This window comes from Gossypium hirsutum, chromosome A02, assembly GCF_007990345.1.
Source record: "Gossypium hirsutum isolate 1008001.06 chromosome A02, Gossypium_hirsutum_v2.1, whole genome shotgun sequence".
Taxonomy (NCBI): Eukaryota; Viridiplantae; Streptophyta; class Magnoliopsida; order Malvales; family Malvaceae; genus Gossypium; species Gossypium hirsutum.
The window spans coordinates 95825398-95837673 of NC_053425.1; the positions used below are offsets into that span (position 1 = coordinate 95825398).

Sequence of the window (12276 nt, forward strand, 5' to 3'; positions counted from 1 at the left end):
AATTGAATAAAAATCATTTTACGAGCATTGGGGCAAAAGTGCAAATATGTGAAAGTTTAGGGGTCAAAATGAAAATTTGTAAAAATATGATTTTTGGACCCTTATAAATAATGTGACTAATTAGTAGGCTAAATTTGATATTATAGATCAAGGAAATTGAGATTCGGGCTTAAATCGAGAAAATACAAGGTTATGGACTAAAATGGTAAATTATCGTTTCTGGATCTAAGGTAAGTTCGTGTGTTAATAATAATGCAATACCATGCTTGAATTGTAATTCTCTATTGATATTGTATAAATTGTATGATTTAATATGTTTAGGAGAAGTTGATGGATGGTATGTATGATATGGAAAATGTGGTGTTTGTTGTGTTATGTGAATTGAATGTTAAATTAATATTACATGGGTTGTATGAATTGCTACATGGTTGTACCTGACAGGATTTCGACAAGTAAGTTCGGATAACCTAAAGTAAACCCATTATATGTCTAAATGCATGTTTTATGAATGTATGATAGTTGTACAAAATGATGGCATGAAAATTTATGAATTGTGTTAATAATATTAATGAAAAAAATGATAACTGTCTCGGTTGAAGTTAAAAGGGAAATTTGATGGACAAACCATGACTTACATGACTTGAGATCCTGCATGTGTTGTAGAAAAAGATTTAGCCCGGACGGGAAATCCGTTGATCTCAATTATAGAAAGGATCTAACCCGGACGGGTGTTCTTGATGTGGTCGAGCCTCCCGAAGAATATGTGTACATTATGGATTTAGCCCAGACGGGTAATCTAATTACGGTCTGAATTTAGCCTGGACTGGTAATTCAGATCCGAGCTCATTAAGGGTGTTTGTCGCTATAGGGGATTTAGCCTGGACTAGTAATCCCGACATCACCTTATGAGTTGATATTACGGGGAATTTAGCCTAGACTGGTAATTCAGCCGTAAGATGTGAGGTTTGCGGGAGTGCGTGCTTGAAAATGATCACTTGCATGATTTGACGGTAAATGGGCTATCCATCGAGATTCTCAAGAAATTCAACGGGATCAAAATGAGAAATGAGAATGAAAATTCTTGAATCATTTAGCTCAACTAAGATAAATGCTATGATGTTTTGCCATGAGACTAATTTGATGGTTGAGTGCATGTGATAGGGAATTATCCTATACTTGGAATGCATGACTAAGTATGCCCATGAGAAATAATGACTTTTATATTGAGCTCTATTATGAAAAATGAGTAAGGGATCCATGAAATGGTAAGTTCATGATTAGTTGGAAATGATCTTATGATAGTGATCATTATATTGTACCAAAACAGATTTGGAAAGCAACATTAGTCCTACTTTGAAAATCCACCAAAAATAGTGGAAATTTAATTAAATGATGAATAAAATATGAAATGAAATATTATTGATTCTAGTTTCACATGGAAGAAACAGTATAAGAAAAAGAATTTAATATGATATGATATTTGAATTCTTGTGAGACAGAGTCAGAATGAGTTCAGAATCCCCTGTTCTAACTTTGGAAAATCACTAGAAATTTTAAAAAAATAATTATGAGTTAGGAATCATATTACTGAAATTAGGAGAACAAGGCGGAAACATTATCCGAGTCTCGCACTATGAGATATTTGATTTTTAGTAGATAGAGGTCGAAGCTGTGGGGCAGTGAAACAAGGGATAATTTAAATAATAAAATGTACTTATTGGCTAGACCAAAAATTCTAAAAATTTTATGGTAGGAAGGAATATGAGTCTAGTTTCTGGAAAAATTAACGGATCTTGATTTGGAGTCTCGTAACTCCAGATATAAATAATTTAATGAATGTGACTCAAGAAAACAGCTTAGCTGGAATTTGAATAAATAGAAAGAATATGAAAATAGCATGTTTTTGCATTGCTTATTATTTTCATGCGAGCTTACTAAGCGTATTGGCATGTGTATGTTAAATGTTGTCAGGTCAGGTCAGCTCGGGGTTGGAGATCGTCAGAGGCAGCATCACACTATCGAGCCATTATCCTTGGAGTATTGGCATGTGTATGTTAAATGTTGTTGTGATTAGCCAAATGTATTGGCTTATATTGATTTGTTGATTATAGCCATGAGATGTGGCTTATAATGATTTTGGCTTGTAAGCCTATTTGTCCATGGTATGTGTTAATGTCTTGTTATGTGGTATAAGTGATTAAATAGATGAAAAAGTCAAATGTATGTGTGTGCATGTAAAAATGACAAAAAGGCTTGGAAATTAGCCTAAGTCTTGACCATACGGGTAGAGACACGGCCGTATGTCTCAGCCGTGTGGAAGACACAGCCTCTGGCCATGGACGTGTGCCTTGGTCATGTGCCCTTAAATAGTTTTTGACGTCATAAACAAAGAGTTACACGGGCTGAAGACACGGGGGTGTCCCAAGCGACACGGGCGTGTGTGACCACACGGCCCCACCCACATGGGTGTGTGACTATCCAAAGCTAGAAAATTTTTAAGTTGCCCAAAGATTTTCGAAAGTTCTCAGTTTAGTCCCGAACCACCTCGATGTATGTTATAGGCTTCGAAGGCCTGTATAAGGGACGATATGCATGTGTTTGAAAAGTTTTAATTTTGGGCAAATTTTGGTGACCCGGTTTTGTACGATTGTGAATGTTTAAGTCCAGTAACGCCTCGAACCCTGTCCCGGAGTTGGATACGGGTGAGAGGTGTTATAATTCCCGTAATTAATTTACACATAGAAGGGTTGGTGGTCTGATGCGTCATTGATCACTATAACTAATTATCAGTTGAAAGAGAAGATTTGTTATCAAGTATCGGATCGAAACCGGAGAAAAAATCAAGCTTGAAGCAATAATTTCATCATATCGATTTATTTAATTAAATTTCATTTCTACTTATTTTTATTGTTATTTCAATTTCAATTATCTTTATTTTTTTTACTTTTATCATATTTAAATTCCTTTTTTTTTTGCACATACCGTCACACGTCGTGGGCACAACAGCTACTAAACGCGCAACTTGGTTGAACTAAACATCAATTTTAGATATCTCAACCATTGTAAGATCGACTCTACTCCCTATACTACTATTTATTTACTATTTAGGCATAGGAATATTTTTTTTATGGATTCAACACCTATAAAAAGGGGATCCAAATATAGTAAAAGTAAAAATAATAAAGATAATTGAAATAAAAATAATAGTAAAAATAAGAAGAAATCAAATTTAATTAAATAAGTCGAGATGATGAGATTCTAGCTTCAGGCTTGATTTTTTGCTTCAGTTTCAAACCAATACTTAATGAAAAGTCTTCTCCTTCAACCGATAAGTCAGTTATAGTGATCGAGGACGCCTTTGATCACCAACCCTTTAATGTGTAAATTAATTGTGGGAACGCCCAACAACTAATCCTTACCAAACGAACAACTACGAAACACACGTCCACAATTTAGTTTTCCAGTAGCATTCTGAACTAGAAAGGCCCAACTCAAATTAAAAACCTCAACCGCGCTAGTCATTTAGATCCAACTGCTATTTCCCTTGACGGATCTAACCAACTAGTTAATTGGACACTCCAATGTGTTCTTCGGTAGACTGAATATGGCAGATGATCGACTCGGTACTTCCAATTGTATGCCTTTCAATACCGAAGCTATTTCTAACTTGGTACAAATACAACTTTGTGAGACGACGAAATCTATCCCCTAAACCGGAGAAATAACAAATACTGGAATAAAAAGTTTTTAGGTATGATTTTAAGTCTCACCATGCTGAAAACTGGATAAAAAATTAGCCTAAAACTAGATCAAACTAATTCATAAAATAAAATAACAATAAAAGAAAATATGTAAAAAGATATTTTATTCAAAATAAAAAATAAAAAAATATTGTTTCTGGTTTATGTGCAGGTGCGCCTCCCCTTGTTGGAATTTCGATACTAAGGAAGAAAGAATTACAGAGCAGAAACGAGAAATTTAGCAATAAAATTGTCTGCTAAAGTTTTATATATTTCACTCTATTTTTGAACAATGTAACAGGGGTATTTATAACAAAAATCTCCTAAATATGGAAAGAAATAACAAAAAAATTTTACTAATAAATATCAAATATATTATGCTAATAAATACTAAATCTTGTAAGACATAACTTGAACACAACCTTTTCAAGTCAGATGCTACTAGTTCTCTAAAGTAATGAGTTCACCCAGAAGATTATATGCCTAGTGATTTACAGTTGTGTACGCCATTTGGTTTATCCGCCACATTCTGTTCAACAATCTTGATTAGTTCACCATTCCTGGAGAGTTCGCCAAGTATGCACATTGCATGAATAGTTATATCGCAACACTCTTCATTGGCCTTCATGTTGCAAACACCAATTTTATTTCTCAACTCTTTAAACCTTGTCTTTCCAAGTGGTTTGGTTAGAATGTCTGCAAGTTGAGTTCCAGTATTGCAATAAATCAGAGTCACTTCTTTGCTTTGTTTGACTTCTCTCATAAAATAATATTTGATCTTGAAATGCTTTGTCTTTCTATAGAAGACCGAGTTCTTTGCAATTGCTATAGCAGACTAGTTGTCGCACAAAATTTAGGTTGTTTCAATCTGTATAAGATTCAAGTCAAACAAAAGTTTTCTCAACCAAATTGCTTGGTTGACTGCTGAGGTTGTAGCTATATACTTTGCCTCAACTGTAGATTGAGCAACTTTCGATTGCTTCTTTGAGCTCCAAGAGAATACACTAGATCCAAGTGAAAAGAAATCATCAGAGGTACTTCGCATATCATCCACTGATCTAGCCCAATCACTGTCACTGTACCCAAAAAGTTTTAATGAGTTCGCCTTTGCAAACGAAACACCAAAATCGGTTGTTCCTTTGATGTATCTCAGCACTTTTTATGCGTTGCGAAACTAAGTAAAAATTTGATTGCGGCAAGTGCAGCTATCAATTAATAGTATAGCTACGATGAGCAAAGATATCGTTCCCACGAAGACTAAAAGTACTAGTAATTATCATTTTCCTATTATTTAACCGAATAATTCAAGTGATTGATTGAAACTAAAATTAACTAATACTAAAATTAACTAATTTAATTAACTAACAAACACGACAAAGAACAAATCAGAAAAATAATAGATTAACAACTAAAAAGCGAAACAATACCGGGGAAAAACTTCACCTAGATTTCATCTATCGCTATCAATCTATATTATACAATTTCTTTACTTAGCACATTGATTCATAGAAATCCCTAAATTATACTAATATCTCTTTTGAGTATAAGAACAACTAAGTCTAGGTTGGTGAATAAAATTTTCTTTTAAATAAAACCCCTATTATCTTATTAACTCATGCTATGAATTCCCATATTAGATTTCACTCTAATCCGGTAGATTTATGTCATACTATTTCTAGGATTGCATGCAACTCCACTCAATTATGCAAGATCTATTCTTAAATAGGGTCTATTCGACCACCAATTTAAGCACATCAAACATGGATCAATACTTTAGAAATACTAAACTAAGAATTAAGCACACATAAAGAGGATGTTGTGTGGAATTAAAAGCCGACGATGGTGACGGTCGACGAAGAAGAGAGGAGGACGAGCAGTGGTAAGTTGGAGATAAATGAGAATGGAAAGATGGAAAGGAAAGGGGGCGACAAAAGGAAAATAGAAGGGAGAAAGGAGGTGAATGACGAAGTTGAGGAAATTAGGGTCGCTGGAGGAAATGGCGATAGGGTTTTGGGTATGAGAGAACGATGGCATGGGCGAGGAAGAAAAGATAATGAGTGAAAAGGGAAAAAATGTTTTAGGTTAAAAAGAATGGCATGGGCGTGTATGAGGATCGTGTTGGGCCACACGGCCGTATGAGTCGACTGTGTAACTCACTGTGCATGTGTCCTATTAGAAAATAAAAAACCTTGCTTAATGTTCACATAAACGTGTCACTAATCCATGTGAATCCACTCAGACTGTCTGTGTGATAAAAATTGAAAAATTAACTCCAGTATTCACACGAGACTCGACACGCATGTGTGTCTAGGTCATGTGTACCATATGGCCATGTGGATCACCCTAGACTGTGTGGTCCCTTTTTAATGTTTTTAAGTAATAAAAATAAATGTACTAATTTTTAATTTTTATTAAATTTTTTAAAGTAATAAAAATAATTATACTAAGCATGCAACCTAATTAAATGAAAGCCTAATAAATAAATTAAAACACTCAGGTTGCTTCTCGAGAAGTGCTTATTTAGAGTCTAAGCTTGACTTCTCTTTTCAAGCTCACGATTAAGTCAGATTTTTTAGCTGAAAAAGATTTTTGAGCTAAAACTCCTTTCTCTCATTATTAGTATTACTACCAAAATAAAGTTTGAGTCGATGATCGTTTACCTTGAATGTGCCATAATCAGGGTGTGTTACCTCAATGGTTTTGCATGGGAAGACGTTATGTACCACAAATAGATTCGACCATTTTGATTTAAGCTTTTCAAGGAACATTCGTGGATCGAAATTGTCCAGTGGCACTTTGTCTCCAAATTTGAATTGCTTTATCCTCTTTAAATGCACACCATGGCGTTACTTCGTTACTCCTAAGTGCATTCTTGGGTTCTTATCAGCTGTTGTCTTCCATTCATCTAATTTATCGAGTTACACCATTCGTTCTTCACTTGTCCCTTGATTTCTATCACATTGAACAGGATATAGTTCTAACACGTCGTCATGAATGATTTCATGCAAAGGATGTAACACCTAAACTTGGCCTAGAAGTTTAGACCGAATCTTGGATGTCATATTGGTCACCGAAGAAACTGTAGTTAAATTTTACAAAACAAGTTCTCAAGTCATCCGAAATGTTTGATCATTTAAAACTCAGTATGTAAAATTACAATTACGTAAAACATATAACTAAGATTAAATAAACGAATAAGAATCAAAACGGAAGTTGTACCACAGCTTTTAAAAATCTTACATTTCAAAAATTGTTTAACCAAAACTAAAAATATAAATCGATAATCATTTACTTCCACCGAGACTGTTCGAGACCTCCACACACCGAGTCCATCGTTAGAATTCAGAAAAAGGTACCTGAAAAGGAAACACTAAGATGGGGTTAGCTACTCGAGCTCGGTGTGAGTTCGAAACGAGTCAAGAGACAGAAATTACAAATTTCAGATCAGTAACACAACAGATTTTCGAATAATCACAGAGTTAGAAAGCATACCTGAAACTCATGTCCAAACAGAGCTTAACAATCACAGTACATCAAGTTCAAGCAAAAGTCTCAGCACAAATGCTAATCAGACAAATAGATTACAGACAACTAGTCTTACAGTCTGAACAAACACAGACAAATGCAGATGGAATGCAGTCAAATAAATCCCACTCATCCAGGCAACACACCTCTCCGTCCTCTGATCACACCCCCAAGAGCTGTTAAAACTCATCCAACCAAACACACCAATTAGGACCTCTCAAGGCCCATATAACCCTACACACCATATATGTAGACTAATCCAATCAAATAATAATATGCAGTAGAGCTAGCGTATATGTCGTATTGTACAATACGATGGTCCGCTGTATAGGTGAGTTGCAGTTTAAACTCCCAAATCAGATAATAGTGCGCAGCAAAGTTGACGCATATGCGGTACAGTACGATAAATCGTTGTACGTAAGTCGCAGTAGAATTGCCACATTAGATCAAATCAGTCTCCATTCTCTTCACAGCCCAACCCAAAATAGTTTATGCAAGTGTATTAATGCATTCAATCTCACAAAACAATGTCATAGTATCAGGCATTCAGATAGAATAGATATGCACACACACACCTTGGTTAATCAGGTTTAAAGTCAGACATTACACACACTAATCACAAATAACACTTAAGCCGCAGCCCAAAATGGAGTCTTAACTACCTTTCTATAAGCTTAGCCAAAGGTTAAAGTACACAAACACATTTTCAGATCAGAACCGCACACAAAACCAATATAAGTGTCTTAGGACCACACGCCCGTGTACTTTGGCCGTGTGGACATGCCTAGGTCATGTGGGAAGTCACAAGCCCGCGTAAAAAGGGCCATCGGTTGTGTGACTGTGGTACACGCCCGTGTGACTGAAGCACAAGCCCGTGTGGATGAGGGACATGGCCATGGGAATAGGCTGTATAACTCTCTGTCCATTTGCACTAAATTCGAGTACAGGGCTGACACGACCGTGTGAGGGTCGCACACATTCGTGTTCCCACCAAACACGGCCGTATGTCCAAAACACACACCCCTGTGGAATCCTTAAATCCCCAAATTAGCCACGCAACTGTATGGCCAGGCTATATGGCACCAAATCACTCAAACCCACATTCCTAAACACACACGCCCATGTGCTCGAGGAACACGACCGTGTAAAAATTGATAAAATCCCCAAATCGACCACACAGCCATGTGACACCCAAATTTCTCCCGAAACCCTAATTCCCAAAAGCACACGGTCGTGCACGACCGTGTAGACGCCTATGTGGTCACAAAACCACTTTAAAATAGCCTTGAAACACGTGCTTTCAACCATAAAGCTCTTTTCGATCCTTATTAGTTCAAAATTATACAAAACCATACACATTTCAAGCGTAAAATAACGATAACACATCCATAGTCAACTTTTCACAAAGTCGAATTAGATTTCACAAATACAAATAGAAAAGTTTCAAAACCCACGCCTGTTGTGATGATCGAAACATCTTGATGCCGACTCGACGATAAAGAAAAACAGAGCTTTACCTACCACCACACCACCGATTCAAAAAAAAAGAAGAAGACAAACCCAAGAAGAAGAAGAGAAAAGAACCACGCGAAAAAGCAAAGAAAAAATAAAATGAAATAAAAATAAAAATAAAAAGTAGAAAAAAACAGAAATAAAAATATATAGTTAAAATAAAATTTTAACTTAAAACAAAACCAAAATAAAATGTTACTTCAAATGCAGACATAGAGACTTGAGCCCAAAACCCAGAGACAAACAAACACACAACCACCAGAGCAGTAGGTCCATTCTGTCACTTACCCACAAGACTAAACACAAAAGCACACTTTTCTCTCAGACCCTAACACTAACATCAAAACTTTTAACCCTCAAAATCTGGGGTGTTACAAAGGATTACTAACATCAATAGAATAACGAGCATCATTTCGCTCACTTGAAACTCTCACAACATCACATGCTTGAAGATTAACCTCTTTATCACCTACCCGCAGTACAAGTTCACCATTACCACATCAATAACAGTTCTAGCAGTGGCTAAAAAGAGTTGACCTAAGATGATAGGTACCTCAATATCCTCATCCATGTCCAATATAACAAAATCAACATGGAATATAAATTTATCTACTTTAACAAGTACATCCTCAATAATACCCCTATGATACTTAATTGATTTGTCAGCTAATTGAATACTCATCCTAGTGGTTTTGGTTCCTCGAGACGAAGTTGTTTGAATAATTTATAAGCATTAGATTTATACTAGCACCCAAATCAACCAAATCTTTTTCTACATTTAAGTTACCAATAAAATAAGGAATAGTAAAACTCTTTGGATCTTTAAGCTTGGTGGGTAGTTTGTTTTGGAGAATAGTCGAGCACTCCTCATTGAGCTCTACAGCAGACAATTCGTCTAACTTCCTTTTATTTGTTAGCAGCTTCTTTTAAAATTTGGTATACTTTGGCATCTGCGAAAGGGTTTCAACAAAAGGTAAGTTAATATGCAATATTTTCAAAAGTTCAATAAATTTACCATATTGTTCATTCATGCGGTCTTTCTTCAACTTTGTCAGATATGGCATTGGTGGTTTGTATTCTCTGACCATCAGTTTACACTCTTTCTTGCATTCTTCAACCCCATCATTTTTCTCAACACCTTCTAGATTCACCTTTTTTCAAGTCGACTAATACCTTTCTACTTCTTGAAGTGACCTGGACTTGCTCTTGCTCTTTTGGGATGGTTTCAATGTTACTTGGTAAACTGCCTTGTTGTCTCTCTAAAATCAATTTTGCAAGCTGACTAATCTGATTCTCGAGGTCCTGAATAGATGTTTGCGAATATCTCAAAGCCTTTTCACTGTTTTAGAATCTAGTTTCTGACACTAAAATAAATTTTGATTTCTTCTAGATTCATCTTCATTCTTATAACTTGCCACTGATAGTTATTCAGTGTCATCTACTTAATAAATTCTTGGGCTGCTTCAGGTGACTTATTATTAAGTGTTTCACTAGCCACTATATCAATTATCTGCCTAGTCGAAGGATTCAGACCATTGAAAAAGTATGAACTTGTAACCGAAAAGGTAGCCCATGTTGAGGAAACCTTCTCAGAAGATCCTTAAATCTCTCCCATGCATCATACAATGTCTCTAGTTGAGGAAAAGAAGAGATGTCATTCTTGAACTTATTTGTTTTGGCCAATGGAAAATATTTGTAACACCCCTAACCCGTATCTGTCACCAGATTACGGTTATGAGGCGTTACCTAACTAAACACAGTTCAGCACAGTCATATATCACTTTTCATACACCAAATTATAAATTATACCTTTATAACCCTTACAAAATCATACAACCACAATTCATTTATTTATTTATTTAAAACAGATACGTATATTTGATTCTCAATATCAACCAAATTCAAACATGCTTACTAATTATGGCTCATGCATAACCCATACTCTTATTTCATAATAACCAAGACTTACATTACAATTCATGCTTCGTAATTCAATTACATCATTACTCATAATGTATACAAGTTTCGGATCAAGCTTTCATACATCAAAACCAAATTGCACATGTTTCATATTTTTTTCAAAAGTCTGAACCACATATGACCATCAAATCTATAATATTCGAATATTTAAAACATAACCAAGCGTATAGCATTACACGTCATATATTGCATGTAAGTCAATACATCTATTTCATTAGCCAAATATCAATATATCATTCCATAACTTTTGCACCTATGCACATTAAAACATTAAAACAAATAAACCCATGTTACTCTACTAAATATCCATCTATATAGGTGACATTAGTAACATTATAGCATAACTGAACATACTCATAATGCTATTATAATATGTGTATATTCCCTAAAAAAATGAGCCATATCAAATCATAATTATCCAATCAACATTATCATATTCTATTGACAAATTTTGTGACTATAACAATTCACACGTTACGCATATTATTCTAGGTTAAGTAATCCACATGACATAATAAGCATTCATATATATATTTATATATATATATACATATATATTATACATAAGTAAGCATCTCCATATAACCACATACAATTGAAATAATTTCTAATTTGCACACATTTCACCATAGCCACATTAAATATTTATGGACACAAAGATCATTTCCTAGCATACCAAATTTGTATGCTCTATAACTAATCCAAAGTACATAAGTACAACCGAATCCATTAACCATATATTCGGTTCTCAAATTTAATCTCCAATGATCAACCCAAAACATTCATAAAATATTTTCATTATTATTTTTTACTTATAGAAACGTAAATCACAAGTCAAAAATGCATCCAACTTTTATCTCATTGAACAACCGAATCACATCATCATCTACCACATAAGATATGCTTTGAGATATACTTTCAATATAAGCATAGATCATGACCGAATACACCCACCCATTAGCATCGAAATCAAATAATTTCGCATGGCTATATATATATATACAATTTTCAAAACCAAATATATCAAAATTAGCCTATACATGCCACATAACCGAATCTCAAAACATTAGTTACCAAAATGATAACCAGATAGTGTGATGACATCTCCAACAACTTCCAACTCGAGCAAATCTCTGAAACTCTAAAGACATAGGAAAAACACAAAGAGTAAGCTTCGAAAGCTTAGTAAGTCATAAGCAAATAAATAACTCAATATTAATATCAACTTAACTTAATCAAACTAATTTATACTATCATGATCACATTTATTTTCAAGCTCACCATTTCATATATAACATATACTTCCATGTACAAATTTTACCTTGGCCGAATATACATGTATATATTATCAAAATAACATACCATTTCAAAGCCATATTATCAATGTATATATAACCAAATATCTAAACTCTTATATGCATATCTTCATAAATCAAACCTTAATATCACATATTTATACATAATATGTGGCTGAATATACTTTACAATTGCCCAAATATGAAAACACATACATTTCATT

General features: G+C 34.6%; 1 pseudogene; it reads left to right on the plus strand.

The window, feature by feature from the left end:
• Positions 1 to 10344: 10344 nt before the first annotated feature.
• Positions 10345 to 10445, plus strand: LOC121217078 (uncharacterized; annotated as a pseudogene).
• The last annotated feature ends 1831 nt before the right edge of the window (positions 10446 to 12276 follow it).